The sequence below is a fragment of the Triticum dicoccoides genome, chromosome 6A (genome assembly GCF_002162155.2).
Source record: "Triticum dicoccoides isolate Atlit2015 ecotype Zavitan chromosome 6A, WEW_v2.0, whole genome shotgun sequence".
NCBI classification, from domain to species: domain Eukaryota; kingdom Viridiplantae; phylum Streptophyta; class Magnoliopsida; order Poales; family Poaceae; genus Triticum; species Triticum dicoccoides.
The window spans coordinates 477,399,996-477,424,900 of NC_041390.1; positions in this window are offsets into that span (position 1 = coordinate 477,399,996).

The following is a 24,905-nucleotide window of genomic DNA, read 5'->3' on the forward strand; positions in this document are numbered from 1 at the left end:
ATTCGGGCGAATGTTTGGGCCAAGTTACTAATGGCGCACCATGGCATGGTGCGCCATTACTAGTTCAACTAACTAGTAATGGCGCACCACTCCCACGGTGCGCCATTAGTAGTTTTGAAAAAATTAAAAAAAAAATTACTAATGGCGCACCAACACATGGTGCGCCATTCGTATATAGTAATGGCGCACCACATGTCTGGTGCGCCATTAGTGTCAGTTCCATCTATAGCCCTTTTCCTAGTAGTGAATCAAAGACTACTTTTTATATGCCCTTTTGGTACTTTTGCTTATAGACGTATGCCTTTTGGTTTATGTAATGCACACGCTACCTTTCAAAGATGCATGATGGCTATATTCTCTGACTTTTGTGAAAAGATTTGTGAGGTTTTCATGGATGACTTTTCCGTCTATGGATCTTCTTTTGATGATTGCTTGAGCAACCTTGATCGAGTTTTGCAGAGATGTGAAGAAACTAATCTTGTCTTGAATTGGGAAAAGTGCCCCTTTATGGTTAATGAAGGTATTGTCTTGGGGCATAAAGTTTCTGAAAGAGGTATTGAAGTTGATAAAGCCAAGGTTGATGCTATTGAAAAGATGCCATGTCCCAAGGACATCAAAGGTATAAGAAGTTTCCTTGGTCACGCTGGATTTTACAGGAGGTTCATTGAGGACTTCTCAAAAATTTCTCGGCCTCTCACTAATTTATTGCAAAAAGATATACCATTTGTCTTTGATGATGATTGTGTAGAAGCATTTGAAATACTTAAGAAAGCATTAGTCACTGCACCTATTGTTCAGCCACCTGATTGGAATTTACCCTTTGAAATTATGTGTGATGCTAGTGATTATGCTGTAGGTGTTGTTCTAGGGCAAAGAGTTGACAAGAAATTAAATGTTATTCATTATGCTAGTAAGACTCTAGACAATGCTCAAAGAAATTATGATACTACTGAAAAAGAGCTTTTAGCAGTTGTATTTGCTTGTGATAAGTTCAGATCTTATATTGTTGATTCTAAAGTAACTATTCAAACAGATCATGCTGCTATTAAATATCTTATGGAAAAGAAAGATGCTAAACCTAGACTTATTAGATGGGTTCTCTTACTACAAGAATTTGATTTGCATATTGTTGATAGAAAGGGAGCTGAGAACCCTGTTGTAGACAACCTGTCTAGGTTAGAAAATATTCTTGATGACCCACTACCTATTAATGATAACTTTCCTGATGAATAATTAAATGTTATAAGTACTTCTCGTAGTACTCCACGGTATGCTGATTATGCTAATTATATTGTTGCTAAGTTTATACCACCTAGCTTCACATACCAACAAAAGAAAAAGTTTTTCAATGATTTAAGACATTACTTTTGGGATGACCCACATCTTTATAAAGAAGGAGTAGATGGTGTTATTAGACGTTGTGTTCCTAAGCATGAACAGGAACAGATCCTACGCAAGTGTCATTCCGAATCTTATGGAGGACACCACGCTGGAGATAGAACTGCACATAAGGTATTGCAATCTGGTTTTTATTGGCCTACTCTCTTCAAGGATGCCCGTAAGTTTGTCTTGTCTTGTGATGAATGTCAAAGAATTGGTAATATTAGTATACGTCAAGAAATGCCTATGAATTATTCACTTGTTGATTATATGGACCCTTTTCCTGCCTCTAATGGATACACACATATCCTAGTTGTTGTTGATTATGTTACTAAGTGGGTAGAAGCTATTCCAACTAGTAGTGCTGATCATAACACTTCTATTAAAATGCTTAAAGAAGTTATTTTCCCGAGGTTTGGAGTCCCTAGATATTTAATGACTGATGGTGGTTCACACTTTATTCATGGTGCTTTCTGTAAAATGCTTGCTAAATATGATGTTAATCATAGAATTGCATCTCCTTATCACCCACAGTCTAGTGGTCAAGTAGAGTTGAGCAATAAAGAGCTCAAATTAATTTTGCAAAAGACTGTTAATAGGTCTAGAAATAATTGGTCCAAGAAACTTGATGATGCATTATGGGCTTATAGAACTGCATACAAAAATCCTATGGGTATGTCTCTGTATAAAATGGTCTATGGAAAAGCATGTCACTTACCTCTCGAACTAGAACATATGGCATATTGGGCTATTAAAGAGCTCAACTATGATTTTAAACTTGCCTGTGAAAAGAGGTTATTTGATATTAGCTCACTTGATGAATGGAGAACCCAAGCTTATGAAAATGCCAAGTTGTTTAAAGAAAAAGTTAAAAGATGGCATGACAAAAGGATACAAAAGCGTGAGTTTAATGTAGGTGATTATGTATTGCTATACAACTCTCGTTTGAGATTTTTTGCATGAAAACTTCTCTCTAAATGAGAAGGCCCCTATGTTATCGAGGAGGTCTATCGTTCCGGTGCCATAAAAATCAACAACTTCGAAGGCACAAATCCGAAGGTGGTAAAGGTCAAAGAATCAAACATTATATCACAGGTAATCCCATAAATGTTGAAACCAATATTATTGAAACCGTAACCCCTGAGGAATACATAAGGGACACTTTTCGGAGCATTTCAGACCCCGAAAAGGAATAGGTATGTGGTACGGTAAGTAAACCGACTCCAAAACAATTTTTAAGGCAATATTTCTCCGTTTTGGAATATTTAGAAAAATAGAAAAATAAGTAGCAGTCCGGGAAGGACACGAGGGCCCCACGAGGGTGGTAGGCGCGCCCTACCCCCTGGGCGCGCCCCCTACCTCGTGAGCACCCCGTGTGCCTTCCGGACTCCGTTTTCTTGCATGTTACGTATTTTGGTCAGTAAAAATTCATTATATATTCTCCCGAAGGTTTTGACTTCCGTATCATGCAAAAACCTCCTGTCTTTGTTTTGAGCTGTCCCGTTGCAGATTAAATCAACATGTCTTCCCAGGATTCGGAAGGAGAAAGCTACGTGGATGATTACTTAGCAAATCCGAAGGTCTATGGAGATGTGGAACATAATGGATGGACCACGGAGGAAGAAGAGGACTATGAACCCAAGGAGAAGGAGGAGACGAGCTCAGATGAAGATGAAGCACCATTACCTCAACCTGGGGACATGCACGTGGAGTTCAAAAAGTCAAGTCTCCCTGATAGGGTAAAGAAACCCAAGTTCGAGTTTATCCCTTTTCGTCTCTTGCAGGAAAATAAGCAGGACCTATGCAAAAAGATATTAACCCTGGAGTGGGAGATTGATGATCTGAGGGATCAAAATGCCGTCCTCAAGCGCAAATTAAGGGAGAAGTCCGCATCATCAACAACACCTCCACCTTCTTCACCAACCAAGGAGATATAATCACATGGGTATGGGCACTACCCTTGGCAATTGCCAAGCTTGGGGGAGGTGCCCCGGTATCGTATCACAATCACAACTCTTATCTTTGCCGTTTTTCTTAGTTCGATCCTATTAGTAGTATCTTGATCTAGTAGAATAAAGTTTATGGCATGATCTAGTTTTGAGTTTTGCTTTATGATCTCTCTATGTAATCGAGTCCGTGAGTTATATATATAATAAAGATTAGTGTTGAGTCAAGGGCTTAATTATTTTGCCATGATCTTGGGTGAATAAAAGAAAAGAGAAAAGAACAAAAAGAAACAAAAATTTCATATTGATCTTGTTGAGAGTAATGACTTCACATAGAAAGAGTATGGTGATTAAAAGTTGTTGGGAGTTGGCAGACATAGCTTTGGTCATTGTTGCAATTAATAGGAAGTAATAAGGAAAGAGAGGTTTTCACATATAGATATATTATCATTGACATCTTTTATGATCAGGAGCACTCATTAAAATATGACATGCTAAAGAGTTGTTGTTGGACAAGGAAGACAACGTAATGAGTTATGTATTTCTTATATCTGAGATAAAGTATGTTGTCATGGATCCTCTAACTTGTTGAGCTTGCCTTTCCCCCTCATGCTAGCCAAATTCTCAGCACCAAGTAGAAATACTACTTGTGCTTCCAAATATCCTTAAACCAGTTTTTCCATGAGAGTCCACCATATCTACCTATGGATTGAGTAAGATCCTTCAAGTAAGTTGTCATCGTGCAAAGCAATAAAAATTGCTCTAAATATGTATGATTTATTGGTGAGGGAGAAATAAGCTTTATACGATCTTGTGATGTGGAAGTAATAAAAGCGACGGACTATATAATGAAGGTTCATATCATAAGGGGCAATATAAAGTGACGTTCTTTCGCATTGAGATTTTATATATCCAACCATAAAAGCGCATGGCAACCTTTTCTTTCCTCTGCGAAGGGCCAATCCTTTATTATTATCTTCTACCTTATGCAAGAGTCATGGTGATCTTCACCTTTTCTTTTTCATTTTATCCTTTGGCAAGCTCAGCATGTTGGAAAGAACATGATATATATATATATATATATATATATATATATATGTATCTAATTGGATGTAGGGGAGCATGAACCATTATTGTTGACATTACCCTTGAGGTCCAAGGTTGTGGGGCAAAACTATAAGCCCCTATCTTTCTCTGTGTCCGATTAAAACTCCGTAACCACAAGTATCTTGTGAGTGTTAGCAATTATGGAGGACTAAATGATAGTTGAGTATGTGTACTTGCTTTTTAGCTCTGACATAGACTCTTTCTGATGTTATGATAAATTGCAATTGCTTCAATGACTGAGATTATAGTTTGTCGGAGCCCAATAAGGTTTATGATTTATACTTTTGCATTGTGAATAGATCATCACTTGAACATAAGTAATCATATAACAAAATCTATATATGTTGCTGTTATCAGAATAATCATGGTGCCTTCATGTCCGTATTTTATTTTTATCGACGCCTCTACCTCTAAACATGAGGACATATTTATTGTTATTGGCTTTTCGCTTGAGGACAAGCGAGGTCTAAGCATGGGGGAGTTGATACGTCCATTTTGCATCATGCTTTTATATCGATATTTATCGCATTATGGACTATTATTTCACTTTATGTCACAATACTTATGGCTATTCTCTCTTATTTTACAAGGTTTACATAAGGAGGGAGAATGCCGACAGCTGGAATTCTGGTCTGGAAAAGGAGCAAATATTGGAGACCTATTCTGCGCAACTCCAAAAGTCCTGAAACTCCACGGAAAGTCTTAAAAGAAATAAAGAAAAATCCATGCCAAAGATGAAGGCCAGGGGGCCCACACCCTGCTCACGAGGGTGGGGGGCGCCCCCCCCCCCCAGGGCGTGCCCCCTACCTCGTGGGCCCCCTGGTGGCTCTCCAACGCCCATCTTCTCCTATATGAGGTATTTCGATGAGAAAAAAAGAAGAAGGAACTTTTTGGGACGAGACTCCACCGCCACGAGGCGGAACCTTGGAGGATGCAATCTAGAGCTCCGGCAGAGCTGTTCTGCCGGGGAAACTTCCCTCCGGGAGGGGGAAATCATCACCATCGTCATCACCAATGCTCCTCTCATCGGGGGAGGGCAATCTCTGTCGGATTTCGGGTTCCAGCAGACCCTTGAGGTTCGAACACTGGGGTGCGCGTGGAGATCTCTGCCCTACCGATCTACGTCCGATCCTCTTGTGCAAACTAAGATGAAAATGATGAACAACACAAGAGACATGAGGTTTATACTGGTTCGGGCCACCGTTGTGGTGTAATACCCTACTCCAGTGTGTGGTGTGGTGGATTGCCTCTGGGCTGATGATGGACAGTACAAGGGAAGAACAGCCTCGCGAGAGGTGTTCTTGAGCTGATGCGGTGTGTTCTACTTAGTATCTACTGGGTTTCTCTCTCTCTCTCTCTCTCTCTCTCTCTCTCTCTCTCTGCTAGGGTTCTACCAGATCTCTCGATGTCCCCTCCCTCTGTGGTGGCTAGCTCTATTTATAGAGGCCCTGGGCCTCTTCCCAAATAATGAGCGGGAAGGGCGCCAACACTTGGCCATTTTGAAGGGGAACATATAGTACAAGTTATCCTGACCAAAGGTGGTCTTCGGCTGCCAAAAGCACTTGTGATGATGCCGTCTTGGGCTCCACGGTGACCTCCGTCCTGCCGCTCTGCTGGTCTTGGTCTTGTTGCACCGGAATGGCAACCTTTGCCTGATGCCTTGGCCTGTGCTTGCCCCCTTTATACCAAAGGGGAAACAAGGACACTACGCAGGCCGACGCCCGCATGGTCTCGATCGTCGTGGCTTGCGTCACGGGTTCCTCGCGAGGTACCCCTGCCTTGATCTCTCCGCCTCCTCGCGAGCCTGCCTGATGAGGTTGCCTCTGAGGAAGCTTCCTGTCGTCCGCCCCGCGAGGCTTGGCCCCTCGCGAGGGTCTTGAGCTTGCGTTGATGAAGATAGGCCGCGTTGGGCCCCCACTTGAGCCACGTCGCAGGCCGCAGGCAGGCAAGTCTGGGGACCCCCATTCCCAGAACACCGACAGTAGCCCCCGGGCCCAAGGCGCGCCCGGGCTTGGCCCGGCGGGGAAGCGAAGGGGTAAGCGCGAAGCGGCGCGGGCCCCAACAGCCTGCGGCCTTGGGTGCCGCGTGGCGGTTGACTAGACGTGGGCGTATGCACTTCCCATGATGCCTCAGCGACCGCACGACTTGACAAGTCCCTGCATGCAGAGAAACCGGTCATGATTACCTGCGATCGTGGTGCTCGGCGGTTGGCCTCCTCCGGCTATAAGTACGGGGCTGGGCGAGCCCCTTCAGTCCATCCCTTCTTGCTGCTCCTTTTCTTCTTCTTGGCTAATCACCGTCCCCATGGCCCCAAAGAGATTCTCGACTGCGGTGAAAGGAAAGGCCCCCCGGGCAGGGCCTGACCCTCCCCCGACCAAGCGCGGCCGAGGCCGCCCTTGTAAGTACACCACGGTCCCCGTGGTAGCCTCCCGCGGTCATGGAAGCGGTTCCCTGCGTGCTGGTGAGCGCCCGGTTGCCGACAGGGGCCACGCCGTGGGTGTGCGCCCCCCTAGACCACACTTCCGCTCTGCGGAGGTGCTTCCGGAGTTCGTCGTGTGGTCGGCGGACCCATCCAGCACCCGGCTCCAGCTCCCACATTTCTTCGTAGATGAACTGCCGGCCAGCGCTCGGTGCGGCTTCTGGCTCCAGGCAGACGGCTGCTGCAGCAGGGCCTCCTGGGCTTCGCTGGAGGTCTCCGTCTCTGGGAATGGGGCCCTGACTCATGGCTGGCAAATGTTTGCCTGCGCGCGCGGCCTGGGCCGATGGTGTACCCTATACTTCAAGTTCGATGGCGACGCTACCCTCTACGTGAGGGTGTTTGGGGAAGATGGTCGCCGTGCCGGGTGCTGCCCTAAAGACGACGACCGCGGCCGCCTGCCCAGCCCCGGCACCGACCAGGATGAAGATGGCGACTGGCGTACAGGCGGCGGTGCTCGGGGTTCGCCAAGTTTCGGCGACTCTCCCTCGGGCAGCAGCTCCTCCAGTGGTGGCCGCGACCAGCCCCCGCGTCATCGCGCCCGCCTGGGCGAAGGTAGCTGGTCCACCCGCCGCCGCGCCCTGGTGAAGCGTGAGGAGGCGTCCGCCTGACCCCCAAGAGCAGCTCGAGCTTTTGCTGTAGGTTGGTGTTGGACAGGCCGTGTCCATTTTGTTTCCTTCCTTTCCTGCGTAAGAAGAAGGTAGTACAGGGCCCCGTGAGGCGTGTTAGAACTGTTGCTGTCAAGTGTCGCATTGCTTTTGCCATCTCTGTGCTATGTTTCCGTGCTGCGTGTCCATGCGCAGGAGTCAGTTGAGCTTTGTGGAGCTTGACGCGGCACTCGCCTCCGGAGGCTGAGGCCTCGCTGTGCGCTTCATGCCCTGCAAGGATTAGGTAGAGGGGTAACCTTTGGTCCCGGCGGCGGGGGCGATCAGCCTAGGTCATGCGTTTGTGTCGCGATGCCTGTGAGGCATGGACTGGGAGGGGTGCTCCCGCAGAGGACTCGGACAGGAAAGCTCCAAATGATCGGGGCGGAAGACGCTCGCGAGGGCGCCCGTGAACATCCCTCGCGAGACTTGTGCGAGAGAAAACGAGGCGAGCGAGCGAGAAAGACAAAGAGTCACAAGCCAGGAACGCCAACAACTCCAATAAGACTTCAAACGGGAATAAACATGCCAATTGCAGAAAGCAAATGAAAAAGCCGCGTCCGGCACCTATTCAAGTCTTCAACGTCTTCTCACCAGCGCGGAGCTAAGTGCTGCCACTAGGCGTGGGCGGGAGCCCCCGAGGCCTAAGGGCGGCACTCCGGAGACTCCGGGGCATGTACAGCCCCACTCATTATTACGTGAGAGTGTCACGGGTGGCGAGCTTCACATGCATTGTCCTTCTTCACAGGCACCGAGCCTTTTCCAAAACGCAGCTTCACAGGCATTCGCCTTCTTCACAGGCACCGGGCCTTTTCCAAAACGCAGCTTCACAGGCATTCGCCTTCTTCACAGGCACCGGGCCTTTTCCAAAATGCAGCTTCACAGGCATTCGCCTTATTCACAGGCACCGGGCCTTTTCCAAAATGCAGCTTCACAGGCATTCGCCTTCTTCACAGGCACCGGGCCTTTTCTTGGCGCTAGGCCTCGCTCAGGGGTAGAACCTCCGGAGATGTTGAATGTTCCATGCGTTCTGGATGGGTACTCCCTCCGGAGTCTCCAAGCGCGCGAAGCCAGGCCTGGAAACATGAACAACCTTGAACGGGCCCTCCCACATGGGAGAGAGCTTGTGCAGCCCCTCCCTGGAGAGAACCCGTCTGAGCACGAGATCCCCTACCTCAAGGGTCCTGGGGCGGATGTTGCGGCAGTGGTATCGTCATAGCGCCTGTTGGTACCTTGCCGCTCGCAGTGCGGCTTCCCGACGGTGTTCCTCCCCCAGCACGAGATCCGTCCCCTGCATGGCGTCCTGCTGAGCCTCGTCGAATGACAGGACCCGCGCGGAGCGACACCTGACCTCGTGAGGGAGAACAGCCTCTGCTCCGTAGACGAGGAAGAACAGGGTCTCGCCAGCCGTCTTGGTCACTGTCGTGCAGATTGACCAGAGCACGGACTGGAGCTCGTCGTACCAGCCCCTGCCACAGGCTTCCAGCTTCTTCTTGAACGTCCTGGCTTTGAGGCCCCTCAGGACCTCCGCGTTGGCCCGCTCGGCCTAGCCGTTGCTCCGGGGGTGTGCTACCGAAGCGTAGCATATCTGCGTTCCAAGGTTAGCACAGTATGTTTTGAAGAGGTTACTGGTGAATTGTGAACCGTTGTCGGTGATGATGCGGTTGGGCACCCCAAATCGGCTCACGAGGCCCTTGATGAATTTGACCGCTGAGCCTGCCGGGATTGTGCGGACGGCTTCCACCTCAGCCCACTTGGTGAATTTGTCCACGGCGATGTAGAGGTAGCGATAGCCCCCTGGCGCCCGAGGAAACGGGCCCAGAATGTCGAGCCCCCAAACTGCGAACGGCCATGAGAGGGGTATAGTCTGTAGACCCCCCCGCAGGCTGATGGATCTGCTTAGCGTGAAACTGGCAGGCCTCGCAAGCCTTCACAAGCTCAACAGCGTCGTTGAGTGCTGCGGGCCAATAGAATCCACTACGGAACGCCTTGCCAATGAGGGTCCATGACGACGAGTGGTGCCCGCAGTCTCCGCCGTGTATGTCCGCTAGTAGCTCCTTCCCTTGCTCTTGGGAGATGCAACGTAAGGACACGTCATTCGGTCGCTTCCTATAGAGCTCTCCATCCCTGATGCAATAAGCCGTGGCCTGCCGCGCCACATGCTCCGCCTCCTCCTCATTCTTCGGCAGAGTCCCTTGCGTCAGGTAGTTCTTGAGCTCTGGGATCCAACACCCTTCCTGAGGCTCTAACTCCACGAGCAGGTGTGCCCCCAAGGCTGGGTCGTAGACCGGAGCCCCTGAGGCAGGCGGCTGAGGGAGCTCCTCCCTTGGTTGTGCCGTGCCCGACAGCGACGGCACCGCCGAGGGTTTGAAGAGCCGCTCCTCAAAGACGCCAGGCTCCTGAGGCAGCCACCTAGATGCCCTCTTGGCAATGTCATCAACCTCCTGATTGGTGCCGCGAGGCACATGCTACAACTCCAGTCCCCAGAACTGTTTCTCCATCTTGCGGACCTCAGCGAGGTAGGCCTCCATGTGCTCGTCCTTTGGCTCATATATCTTGTTAGAGAAGTTGACGAGGAGCTGCGAATCGCCCTTGATGATGAGATGCTTCACCCCTAAGGTAGTTGCAGCCTTCAAGCCTGCTATTAGGCCTTCGTACTCCGCTATGTTGTTGGAGACCTTTTCTCCGTGCTGGAAGCAAAGTTGCACGACGTAGTAGAGTTTGTCCTAGGTAGGGGATACGAGCACTGCACCAGCTCCCGCACCATGTCGGGAGAACGCCCCATGAAAGTACATGACCCAGCCATCTGGTGCTTCACTTCCCGGGGAAAGTGATCGGTCTTCGCCTGCCTCGAGACCCGGCGCTTCTGCCCGTTCTACCATGAAATCTGCTAGCGCGGCTCCCTTGATGACTCTGGTCGTACTAAATTCTAGCTGAAATGCCTGTAGCTCGATGTTCCATTCAGCAACCCTTCTAGCTGAGTTGGGGCTCCTAAGTACCCTCTCCAAGGGGTATGCCGAGACGACCTTGATGGGGTGGCCTTGGAAGTAGTGCTGCAGCTTGCATGAGGCCATCAATAGCGCGAGGAGGAGCTTTTGAGGCATGGGGTACCGCGCCCTCGCGTCCTGTAGCACTGAGCTGACGAAATACACGGGGTGCTCGACGAGGTTGAGAGTGCTGGCACTGCTTGTGTCCTCTAGAGGTCGAGGCGCCTCTTAGGACGACGGAGCTCCCAGTGCTTGGTAGCCTGAAGGGGCCTCCCCTGCTCCGGGTGCGTTCTCCTACAGCGGTTGTTCCTTTCCGGCTGCGGTTGAGGCCTTCGCGAGGCCCTCCTAGCTCTGCTTTGCTTCAGTTCGGACGGTTGATGCGGCCTTGGCACAGCGCTCCTCCCTGATCGCTACCAGGGCTGCACTAGCGGAGTAGGGGGTGGCCGCAAGGTAGAGCACCAGGGGCTCCCGAGGACGCGGAGCTACCATCACTGGTGGACTGGTAAGGTACCTCTTGAGGTCTTGGAATGCCTTGTCGGCCTCTTCAGTCCATTTGAAGGGGCCCTTTTTCTTCATCAGCTTGAAGAAGGGCAGCGGTCGTTCCCCCAGCATGGAGATGAAACGCCCCAGCGCAGTTACACGCCCAGTGAGCTTCTGCATTTCTCTGAGGGTCCTTGGCGGGCTCATGTCTTCGACTGCCTTGACCTTCTCCGGGTTGGCCTCGATGCGCCTATGGGATACGAGGAAACCCAGGAGCTTGCCTGAGGGGACTCCAAACACGCACTTCTCCGGGTTGAGCCATAGGTCCACTTCGTTGAGGCTCGCGAAGGTTTCTTCCAGGTCCTGTATCACGGTCCTTGCCTCACGAGACTTCACCACAATGTCATCGACGTAAGCTTCTGCGTTCCTCCCAAGCTGCCGGCCTAAGGCGATGTGCATCAGCCGCTGAAAGGTCGCGCCTGTGTTGCGTAACCCAAACGGCATGCACGTATAGCAGTACACTCCACACGGGGTCAGGAAGGCCGTCTTGTCCATGTCTTCTACCGCCATCTTGATCTGGTGATAGCCCAAGAAGGCATCTAGGAAGCACAATAAGTCACACTCTGCGGTGGAGTCGACTATCTGGTCAATGCGGGGGAGCGGAAATGGATCCTGCGTGCAGGCCTTGTTGAGGTTGGTGAAGTCGACGCACATGCGCTCCTTTCCTCCCTTTTTCGGCACAACAACTGGATTAGCCAGCCAATCAGGGTAGCGGACCTCGCGGATAACTCCTGCCGCCTCTAGCTTCCGGGTCTCTTGAACGATGAAAGCTTGTTTCTCAGTAGACTGCCGCCTTGCCTTCTGCTTCACGGGGCGCACATTGGGGCACATGTTGAGGTGATGCTCAATCACTTCCCTTGGGACCCCTGCTAACTGATCAGGTTCCCATGCAAACACCTTCTTGTTCACACGCAGGAAACCGATCAGGGCTTTCTCTTGCTCGGGCTCGAAGTTGGCCCCTATGGTGAAGGTGGCGCTAGCGGACTCGTCCTCGTTGACTGGTACCTGCTTGGTTTCTGCTTTGTCTTGGGTGAACAGCTGCTTCTTTTTAGCCGGTGCAGCCCCCTTGGGCTCAAGGGCGTCGGTGCCAGTGGTCTGCGCCACCGCGGCCGCCCTGAAAACAAGCTGGAGCACCTGCAGCGCATCCCTTGTGTCTCCTGACACGGTGAGGACTCCGCTGCTCCCAGGCATCTTCATGAGGTTGTATGCCGGGTGAGTTGCTGCCATGAACCGAGCCAGGGCCGGATAGCCGAGGATGGCATTGTAGGGGAGGCCGATGGGGGCGATGTCGAAGTCGAACAGCTCCGTGCGGAAGTTGTCGCAGGTGCCAAAGGTCACTGGGAGGCGGATCTGCCCCAAGGAGGCGGTGGAACCAGCTCCGACGCCCGAGAAAGGCCTGCTGGGTCGGAGCCGCTCCAGCGGCACGTGGAGGAGGCTGAAGGCCTCCACCGAGAGCACATTGAGGCTGGCACCACCGTCGATGAGGGTCCTGGTGACGGCCACTTGGCAGATGGTGGGGGTGCACAGCATCGGGAGCGCGCCCGAACCAACGGGGTTGACGGGGTGGTCCTCCGAGTCGAAGGTTAGATCAGCCTCAGGTGTCACCTGGCCCAGGGGGCTTCTCGGCGCTAGGAGGCGGTGCTGATCCGGCGGGTGAACGTTGATGTGATGGCTCGAGGGTGGTGCCTGGGAGCCACCCAGGAGAGCTGCGACAACGGGCGGCGTTGGTGCGGCGAAACGGGCGACGAAGAGGTCGCGCAGCTCCTCCCAGGAGGTGACAGAGGCCTTCGGCAGGTGCAGGAGCCACGCGCGTGGGATGCCAGTGAGGGCCATGGGTAGCCAGTTGGCCATCACCCGGTCGTTGCCCCCGGCTCTGAGGACGGCCTCCTCGTACGCCAGGAGGAAAGCCATCGGGTCCGTTGCGCCGTCGTAGAGCGGCGGCGTCTCGGGCCTGAACTTGCGCGGCCACTGCACCTGTCGTAAGGCGGGGGCCAAGGCCCGGAGCCCCCTGGCCCTGGTGTTGACATTTGTTGCTAGAGCGGGCGGCGCATTGTCCGCCATGAGGGCGGGATGCGATGTTGGGGGAGAGCGGGTCGTCAGGAGGGAGGACTCCGGCGCACCCCTGCCTGGCGCGCCAAATGTCGGATTTTGGGTTCCGGCGGACCCTTGAGGTACGAACACTGGGGTGCACGCGGAGATCTCTCCCCTACCGATCTACGTCCGATCCTCTCGTGCGAACTAAGATGAAAATGATGAACAATACAAGAGACACGAGGTTTATACTGGTTCGGGCCAGCGTTGTGGTGTAATACCCTACTCCAGTGTGTGGTGTGGTGGATTGCCTCTAGGGCTGATGATGCACAGTACAAGGGAAGAACAGCCTCGCGAGAGGTGTTCTTGAGCTGCTGCGGTGTGTTCTACTTAGTCTCTACTGGGTTTCTCTCTCTCTGCTAGGGTTCTACCAGATCTCTCGATGTCCCCTCCCTCTATGGTGGCTAGCTCTATTTATAGAGGCCCTAGGCCTCTTCCCAAATAATGAGCGGGAAGGGCGCCAACACTTGGCCATTTTGAAGGGGAACATATAGTACAAGTTATCCTAACCAAAGGTGGTCTTCGACTGCCAAAAGCACTTGCGATGACACCGTCTTGGGCTCCACGGTGACCTCCGTCCTGCCGCTCTGCTTGCCTTAGTCTTGTTGCACCGGAATGGCAACCTTTGCCCGATGCCTTGGCATGTGCATGCCCCCTTCGCACCAAAAGGGGAAACAATGACACTACGCTGTCCGGCGCCCGCCTGGTCTCTATCGTCGTGGCCTGCGTCATGGGTTCCTCGCGAGGTACCCCTGCCTTGATCTCTCCGCCTCCTCGCGAGCCTGACTGATGAGGCTGCCTCTGAGGAAGCTTCCTGTCGTCCGCCCCGCGAGGCTTGGCCCCTCGCGAGGGTCTTGAGCTTGCGTTGATGAAGATGGGCCGCGCTGGGCCCCCACTTGAGCCACGCCGTAGGCTGCAGGCAGGCAAGTCTGGGGACCCCCGTTCCCAGAACGCCGACAATCTCCATCAACATCTTCACCAGCACCATCTCATCTCCAAACCGTAGTTCATCTCTTGTATCCAATTCTTGTCTCAAAGTCCGGGATTGGTGCTAGTAGGTTGCTAGTAGTGTTGATTACTCCTTGTAGTTGATGCTAGTTGGTTTATTTGGTGGAAGATCATATGTTCAGATCCTATATGCATATTATTACCCCTCTGATTACGAACATGAATATGCTTTGTGAGTAATTACATTCGTTCCTGAGGACAAGGGAGAAGTCTTGCTATGAGTAGTCATGTGAATTTGGTATTCGTTTGATATTTTGATAAGATGTATGTTGTCTATGTTGGGGAACGTAGTATAAATTCAAAATTTTCCTACGAATCACCAAGATCTATCTATGGAGAAACCAGCAACGAGGGGAAGGAGAGTGCATCTACATACCCTTGTAGATCGCTAAGCGGAAGCGTTCAAGTGAACGAGGTTGATGGAGTCGCGCTCGTCGTGATCCAAATCACCGATGATAATAGTGCCGAACGGACGGCACCTCCGTGTTCAACACACATACAGCACGGTGACGTCTCCCATGCCTTGATCCAGCAAGGAGAGAGGGAGAGGTTGAGGAAGACTCCATCCAGCAGCAGCACAACGGCGTGGTGGTGATGGAGGAGCGTGGCAATCTTGCAGAGCTTCGCCAAGCACCGCGAGATGTGAGGAGAAATAGAGGGAGGGCTGCACCAACGAGAGAGATCAAATCGCGTGTATTGGGCAGCCCCTAGGCCTCATATATATAGGGGAAGGGGAGGAGGGTGCGCCCCCTCTAGGGTTCCCACCCCTAGAGGGGCGGCAGCCCTAGATGGGTCTTGGGGTGGCGGCCAAGAGGGGAAGAGGGGGGGCGCCCCCTAGGGTGGGCCTTAGGGCCCATCTAAGCCTAGGGTTTCCCCTTCTCCTCCTTTGCTGCGCCTTGGGCCTTGTGGGAGGCGCACCAGCCCACTCAGGGGCTGGTCCCTCACCACTCTTGCCCCACGCAAGCCTCCGGGACTGGTGGCCCCACTTGGTGGACCCCCGGGACCCTCCCGGTGGTCCCGGTACGTTACCGATAAACCCCGAAACTTTTCCGGTGACCAAAACAGGACTTCCCATATATAAATATTTACCTCTGGACCATTCCGGAACTCCTCGTGACGTCCGGGATCTTATCCGAGACTCTGAACAACATTCGGTAACCACATACAAACTTCCTTTATAACCCTAGCGTCATCGGACCTTAAGTGTGCAGACCCTACGGGTTCGGGAGACATGCAGACATGACCGAGACGTTCTCCGGTCAATAACCAACAGCGGGATCTGGATACCCATGTTGGTTCCCACATGTTCCACGATGATCTCATCGGATGAACCACGATGTCAAGGACTTAATCAATCCCGTATACAATTCCCTTTGTCTATCGGTACGATACTTGCCCGAGATTCGATCGTCGGTATCCCGATACCTTGTTCAATCTCGCTACCGACAAGTCTCTTTACTCGTTCCGTAACACATCATCCCGTGATCAACTCCTTGATCACATTGTGCACATTATGATGATGTCCTACCAAGTGGGCCCAGAGATACCTCTCTGTCACATGGAGTGACAAATCCCAGTCTTGATTCGTGCCAACCCAACAGACACTTTCGGAGATACCCGTAGTGCACCTTTATAGTCACCCAGTTACGTTGTGACGTTTGGCACACCTAAAGTATTCCTATGGTATCCGGGAGTTGCACAATCTCATGGTCTAAGGAAATGATACTTGACATTAGAAAAGCTTTAGCATACGAACTACACGATCTTGTGCTATGCTTAGGATTGGGTCTTGTCCATCACATCATTCTCCTAATGATGTGATCCCGTTATCAACGACATCCAATGTCCATGGTCAGGAAACCGTAACCATCTATTGATGAATGAGCTAGTCAACTAGAGGCTTACTAGGGACATGGTGTTGTCTACGTATCCACACATGTATCTGAGTTTCCTATCAATACAATTATAGCATGGATAATAAACGATTATCATGAACAAGGAAATATAATAATAACCAATTTATTATTGCCTCTAGGGCATATTTCCAACAGTCTCCCACTTGCACTAGAGTCAATAATCTAGTTCACATCGCCATGTGATTAACACTCACAGGTCACATCGCCATGTGACCAACATCCAAAGAGTTTACTAGAGTCAATAATCTAGTTCACATCACTATGTGATTAACACTCAAAGAGTTCTGGGTTTGATCATGTTGCTTGTGAGAGAGGTTTTAGTCAACGGGTCTGAACCTTTCAGATCCGTGTGTGCTTTACAAATCTCTATGTCATCTCCTAGATGCAGCTACTACGCTATATTTGGAGCCATTTCAAATAACTGTTCTACTTGGAGCTATTCTAAATTGTTGCTCCATTATACGTATCCGGTATCTCTAATCAGAGCTATCCGGATAGGTGTTAAGCTTGCATCGGCGTAACCCTTTATGATGAACTCTTTTACCACCTCCATAATCGAGAAAATTCCTTAGTCCACTAGTTACTAAGGATAACTTTGACCGCTGTCTGTGATCCATTCTTGGATCACTCTTGTACCCCTTGACTAACTCATGTCAAGGCACACTTCAGGTGCGGTACACAGCATAGCATACTATAGAGAGCCTATGATAAAAGCATAGGGGACGACCTTCATCCTTCCTCTTTCTTCTGCCGTGGTCGAGCTTTAAGTCTTAACTTCATACCTTACAACTCAGGCAAGAACTCCTTCTTTGACTGATCCATCTTGAACACCTTCAAGATCATGTCAAGGTATGTGCTCATTTGAAAGTACCATTAAGCATTTTGATCTATCCTTATAGATCTTGATGCTCAATGTTCAAGTAGCTTAATCCAGGCTTTCCATTGAAAAACACTTTCCAAATAACCCTATATGCTTTCCAGAAATTCTACGTCATTTCTGATCAACAATATGTCAACAACATATATTTATCAGAAATTCTATAGTGCTCCCACTCACTTCTTTGGAAATACAAGTTTCTCATAAACTTTGTATAAACCCAAAATCTTTGATCATCTCATCAAAGCATACATTCCAACTCCGAGATGCTTACTCCAGTCCTTAGAAGGATTGCTAGAGCTTTGCATACTTATTAGCATCTTTCAGGATTGACAAAACCTTCCGGTTGTATCACATACAACCTTTCCTCAAGAAAATCATCGAGGAAACAATGTTTTGACATCCTATCTACAAGATTTCATAAATAATGCAGTAATCGCTAATATAATTCCAACAGACTCTTAGCATCGCTACGAGTGAGAAAGTCTCACCGTAGTCAACTCCTTGAACTTGTCGGGAAACACCTTAACGACAAGTCGAGCTTTCTCAATGGTGACACTTACCATCATTGTCTGTCTTCCTTTTAAAATCCATCTATACTCAACAGCCTTACGACCATCAAGTAGTTCTTCCAAAGTCTACACTTTGTTTTCATACATGGATCCTACCACGGATTTTATGGCCTCGAGCCATTTATCGGAATCCGGGCCCACCATCGCTTCTCCATGGCTCGTAGGTTCATTGTTGTCTAGCAACATGACTTCTAAGACAGGATCACGTACCACTCTGAAGTAGTACGCATCCTTGTCATCCCACGAGGTTTGGTAGTGACTTGATCTGAAGTTTCATGATCACTATCATAAGCTTCCACTTCAATTGGTGTAGGTGCCACAGGAACAACTCCCTGTGCCCTGCCACACACTAGTTGAAGAGACGGTTCAATAACCTCATCAAGTCTCCACCATCCTCCCACTCAATTCTTTCAAGAGAAACTTTTCCTCGAGAAAGGACCCGAAAAACAATCCCTTATTGCTTTCGGATCTGAGACAGGAGGTATACCCAACTGTTTTGGGTGTCCTATGAAGATGCATTTATCCGCTTTGGGTTCGAGCTTATCAGCCTAAAACTTTTTCACATAAGTGTCGCAGCCCCAAACTTTTAAGAAATGACAGCTTAGGTTTCTCTAAACCATAGTTCATATGGTGTCATCTCATCGGAATTACGTGGTGCCCTATTTAAAGTGAATGTGGTTGTCTCTAATGCCTAACCCATAAACTATCATGGTAATTCAATAAGAGACATCATGGTATGCATCATATCTAATAGGGTGCAGTTATGATGTTCGGACACACCATCACACTATGGTGTTCCAGGCTGTATTAGTTGTGAAACAATTTCCAGAATGTCTAAATTCTGTGCCAAACTCGTAATTCAGATATTCATCTCTATGATCATATCATAGATACTTCATCCTCTTGTCACGACGATCTTTCAACTTCACCCTGAAATTACTTGAACCTTTCAATAATTCAGACTCGTGATTCATCAAGTAAATATACTCAACATCTACTCAAATCATCTGTGAAGTAAGAACATAACGATATCCACTACACGCCTCAGCACTCATTGGACTGCACACATCAAAATTTATTACTTCCAACAAGTTGCTTTCCAGTTCCATTTTACTGAAACCGAGGCTTTCAGTCATCTTGCCCATGTGGTATGATTTGCATGTCTCAAGTGATTCAAAATCAAGTGAGTCCAAACGGTCCATTTGCATGGAGTTTCTTCATGCATATACACCAATAGACATGGTTCGCATGTCTCAAACTTTTCAAAAATGAGTGAGTCCAAAGATCCATCAACATGGAGTCTCTTAATGCGTTTCATACCGATATGACTTATGTGGCAGTGCCACAAGTAGGTGGTACTATCATTACTATCTTTTGGCATAAACATGTGTATCACTACGATCGAGATTCAATAAACCATTCATTTTAGGTGCAAGACCATTGAAGGTATTATTCAAACAGAGTAACCGTTATTCTCCTTAAATGAATAACTGTATTGCGATAGACATAATCCAATCATGTCTATGCTCAACGCAAACACCAATCTTGATGGTAGAGGGAGCGTACGATATTTGATCAACCTTGGAAATACTTCCAACACATATCGTCATCTCACCTTTAGCTAGTCTCCGTTTATTCCATAGCTTTTATTTCGAGTTACTAACACTTAGCAACTGAACCGGTATCTAATACCCTGGTGCTACTAGGAGTACTAGTAAAGTACACATCAACACAATGTATATCCAATATACTTCTATCGACCTTGCCAGCCTTCTAATCTACCAAGTATCTAGGGTAATTCTGCTCCAGCGGCTGTTCCCCTTATTACAGAAACACTTAGTCTCGGGTTTGGGTTCATCCTTGGGTTTCTTCACTAGAGCAGCAGCTGAATTGCCATTTCATGAAGTATCCCTTCTTGCCCTTGCCCTTTCTTGAAACTAGTGGTTTCACCAACCATCAACAATTGATGCTCCTTCTTGATTTCTACTTTCGCGGTGTCAAACATCATGAATATCTCAAGGATCATCATATATGTCCCTGATATATCATAGTTCATCACGAAGCTCTAGCAGCTTGGTGGTAATGACTTCGGAGAAACATCACTATCTTATCTGGAAGATCAACTCCCACTTGATTCAAATGATTGTTGTACTCAGACAATCTGAGCACTAGCTCAACAATTGAGCTTTTCTCCTCAGTTTGCAGGCTGAGAAAATCGTCGAAGGTCTTATACCTCTTGACGTGGGCACGAGCTTGAAATCCCAATTTCAGCCCTCAAAACATCTCATATGTTTTGCAATGTTTCAAAAACGTCTTCGGTGCCTCAACTCTAAACCGTTCAACTGAACTATCGCGTGGTTATCAAAATGTGTATGTCAGATGTTCGCAACATCCACAGACGACGTTCGAGGTTCAGCACACTGAGCGGTGCATTAAGGACATAAGCCTTCTAAGAAGCAATGAGGACAATCCTCAGTTTACGGACCCAGTCCGCATAATTGCTACTATCAACTTTCAACTAAAATTTTCTCTAGGAACATATCTAAAACGTAGAACTGAAGCGCGAGCTACGACATAATTTGCGAAATCCTTTTGACTATGTTTAGGATAAACAAGTTCATCTTATGAACTCCCACTCAGATAGACATCCCTCTAGTCATCTAAGTGATTACATGATCCAAGTCAACTAGGCCGTGTCCGATCATCACGTGAGACGGACTAGTCAACATCGGTGAACATCTTCATGTTGATCGTATCTTCTATACGACTCATGTTCGACCTTTCAGTCTTCTGTGTTCCGAGGCCATGTCTGTACATGCTAGGCTCATCAAGTCAACCTAAGTGTTTCGCGTGTGTAAATCTGGCTTACACCCGTTGTATGTGAACGTAAGAATCTAACACCCGATCATCACGTGGTGCTTCGAAACACGAACTGTCGCAACGGTGCACAGTTAGGGGGAACACTTTCTTGAAATTTTAACGAGGGATCATCTTATTTACTACCGTCGTTCTAAGTAAACAAGATGCAAAAACATGATAAACATCACATGCAATCAAATAATAGTGACATGATATGGCCAATATCATATAGCTCCTTTGATCTCCATCTTGGGGCTCCATGATCATCTTGTCACCGGCATGACACCATGATCTCCATCATCATGATCTCTATCATCGTGTCTTCATGAAGTTGTCTCGTCAACTATTACTTCTACTACTATAGCTAACGGTTAGCAATAAAGTAAAGTAATTACATGATGTTTATGTTGACACGCGGGTCATAAATAAATTAAGACAACTCCTATGGCTCCTGCCCGTTGTCATACTCATCGACATACAAGTCGTGATTCCTATTACAAGAACATGATCAATCTCATACATCACATATATCATTCATCACATCCTTTTGGCCATATCACATCACATAGCATACCCTGCAAAAACAAGTTAGACGTCCTCTAATTGTTGTTTGCATGTTTTACGTGGCTGCTATGGGTTTCTAGCAAGAACGTTTCTTACCTACGCAAAGACCACAAACATGATATGCCAATTGCTATTTACCCTTCATAAGGACCCTTTTCATCGAATCCGATCCGACTAAAGTGGGAGAGACAGACACCCGCTAGCCACCTTATGCAACTAGTGCATGTTAGTCGATGGAACCGGTCTCACGTAAGCATACGTGTAAGGTTGGTCCGGGCCGCTTCATCCCACAATGCCGCCGAATCAAGATTGGACTAGTAACGGCAAGCATATTGAACAAAATCAACGCCCACAACTACTTTGTGTTCTACTCGTGCATAGAAACGACGCATAGACCTAGCTCATGATGCCACTGTTGGGGAACATAGTATAAATTCAAAATTTTCCTACGAATCACCAAGATCTATCTATGGAGAAACCAGCAACGAGGGGAAGGAGAGTGCATCTACATATCCTTGTAGATCGCTAAGTGGAAGCGTTCAAGTGAACGAGGTTGATGGAGTCGTACTCGTCGTGATCCAAATCACCGATGATCCTAGTGCCGAACGGATGGCACCTCCGTGTTCAACACACGTACAGCACGGTGACGTCTCCAATGCCTTGATCCAGCAAGGAGAGAGGGAGAGGTTGAGGAAGACTCCATCCAGCAGTAGCACAACGGCGTGGTGGTGATGGAGGAGCGTGGCAATCTTGCAGAGCTTCGCCAAGCACCGCGAGATGTGAGGAGAAATAGAGGGAGGGCTGCACCAACGAGAGAGATCAAATCGCGTGTATTGGGCAGCCCCTAGGCCTCATATATATAGGGGAAGGGGAGGAGGGTGCGCCCCCTCTAGGGTTCCCACCCCTAGAGGGGCGGCAGCCCTAGATGGGTCTTGGGGTGGCGGCCAAGAGGGGAAGAGGGGGGGCGCCCCCTAGGGTGGGCCTTAGGGCCCATCTAAGCCTAGGGTTTCCCCTTCTCCTCCTTTGCTACGCCTTGGGCCTTGTGGGAGGTGCACCAGCCCACTCAGGGGCTGGTCCCTCACCACTCTTAGCCCACGCAAGCCTCCGGGACTGGTGGCCCCACTTGGTGGACCCCCGGGACCCTCCCGGTGGTCCCGGTACGTTACCGATAAACCCCGAAACTTTTCCGGTGACCAAAACAGGACTTCCCATATATAAATCTTTACCTCCGGACCATTCCAGAACTCCGCGTGACATCCGGGATCTTATCCGGGACTCCGAAAAACATTCGGTAACCACATACAAACTTCCTTTATAACCCTAGCGTCATCGAACCTTAAGTGTGCAGACCCTACGGGTTCGGGAGACATGCAGACATGACCGAGACGTTCTCCGGTCAATAACCAACAGCGGGATCTGGATACCCATGTTGGTTCCCACATGTTCCACGATGATCTCATCGGATGAACCACGATGTCAAGGACTTAATCAATCCCGTATACAATTCCCTTTGTCTATCGGTACGATACTTGCCCGAGATTCGATCGTCGGTATCCCGATACCTTGTTCAATCTCATTACCGGCAAGTCTCTTTACTCGTTCCGTAACACATCATCCCGTGATCAACTCCTTGATCACATTGTGCACATTATGATGATGTCCTACCGAGTGGGCCCAGAGATACCTCTCCGTCACACGGAGTGACAAATCCCAGTCTTGATTCGTGCCAACCCAACAGACACTTTCGGAGATACCCGTAGTGCACCTTTATAGTCACCCAGTTATGTTGTGACGTTTGGCACACCCAAAGTATTCCTACGGTATCCGGGAGTTGCACAATCTCAGGGTCTAAGGAAATGATACTTGACATTAGAAAAGCTTTAGCATACGAACTACACGATCTTGTGCTATGCTTAGGATTGGGTCTTGTCCATCACATCATTCTCCTAATGATGTGATCCCGTTATCAACGACATCCAATGTCCATGGTCAGGAAACCGTAACCATCTATTGATCAACAAGCTAGTCAACTAGAGGCTTACTAGGGACATGGTGTTGTCTACGTAACCACACATGTATCTGAGTTTCCTATCAATACAATTATAGCATGGATAATAAACGATTATCATGAACAAGGAAATATAATAATAACCAATTTATTATTGCCTCTAGGGCATATTTCCAATAGTCTGGCCTCTAGTGGTGTTATGTGAACGTCGACTACATAACACTTCACCATTATTTGGGCCTAGAGGAAGGCATTGGGAAGTAATAAGTAGATGATGGGTTGCTAGAGTGACAGAAGCTTAAACCCTAGTTTATGTGTTGCTTCGTAAGGGGCTGATTTGGATCCACGTGTTTCATGCTATGGTTAGGTTTACCTTAATACTTTTGTTGTAGTTGCGGATGCTTGCAATAGAGGTTAATCATAAGTGGGATGCTTGTTCAAGTAAGAACAGCACCCAAGCACCGGTCCACCCACATATCAAATTATCAAAGTATCAAACACGAATCATATGAATGTGATGAAAACTAGCTTGACGATATTCCCATGTGTCCTCGGGAGCGCTTTTCCTATTATAAGAGTTTGTTCCGGCTTGTCCTTTGCTACAAAAGGATTGGGCCACCTTGCTGCACTTTATTTACTTTTGTTACTTGTTGCTCGTTACAATTTATCATATCACAAAACTATCTGTTACCACTTATTTTAGTACTTGTAGAGAATACCTTGCTGAAAACCGCTTATCATTTCCTTCTGCTCCTCGTTGGGTTCGACACTCTTACTTATCGAAAGGACTATGATAGATCCCCTATACTTGTGGGTCATCACTTGCGACTGAGGAGCATGAACTCGAGCGCCCGTCCAAGAGTTACCCAAAACGCAGGTTGCTACCTCACCTCGAGGAGGAAGCATTGAAACCTCATTCACCAATGTATGATGCGGCTGACCGACCACTACGCGGCCGAGCCAGAGAGGCATTTCAGCCTGAAGTTCAGCCCACACCCCGTCGCCACTCAATCAAAAATACTAAGACCCGGGGTTACACAGAGGACCTGCGAGACATATTGGACAGTAAGGCAAAAATCGCAAGGTCAATATACGGGACACGGGCACGCGCGCCAACACGGGACGATGATCGTTGTGTCGGATATACCAAGAGTAAATTCGGCCGGGCCAAATACAACAGACAAGACTCATACGAAATGCGTCGGGATATAGCCCGGCACAGAGGCGCTGCACACCCCCTATGCTTCACTGATGAAGTTATGAATCATGAATTCCCGGAGGGTTTCAAACCTGTAAATATCGAATCATATGATGGCACAACAGATCCTGTTGTATGGATTGAGGACATCCTCCTTCACATCCACATGGCTCGCGGTGATGATCTACACGCCATCAAGTACCTCCCACTAAAACTCAAAGGACCAGCTCAGCATTGGCTGAACAGCTTGCCAGCAGATTCGGTCGGCGGTTGGGAGGATCTGGAAGATGCACTCCTTGACAACTTCCAAGGCACTTATGTGCGGCCATCGGATGCTGATGACTTGAGCCACATAACCCAGCAGCCAGGGGAATCGGCCAGACAATTCTGGACACGGTTCCTGACTAAGAAAAACCAAATTGTAGACTGTCCGGATGCAGAGGCCCTAGCGGCATTCAAGCATAACATCCGCAACGTCGGGTTTCGGGTTCCGACAGACCCTTGAGGTTCGAACACTGGGGTGCGCGCGGAGATCTCTCCCCTACCTATCTACGTCCGATCCACTCATGTGAACTAAGATGAAAATGATGAACAACACAAGAGACACGATGTTTATACTGGTTGGGGACACCGTTGTGGTGTAATACCCTACTCCAGTGTGTGGTGTGGTGGATTGCCTCTAGGGCTGATGATGGACAGTACAAGGGAAGAACAGCCTCGCGAGAGGTGTTC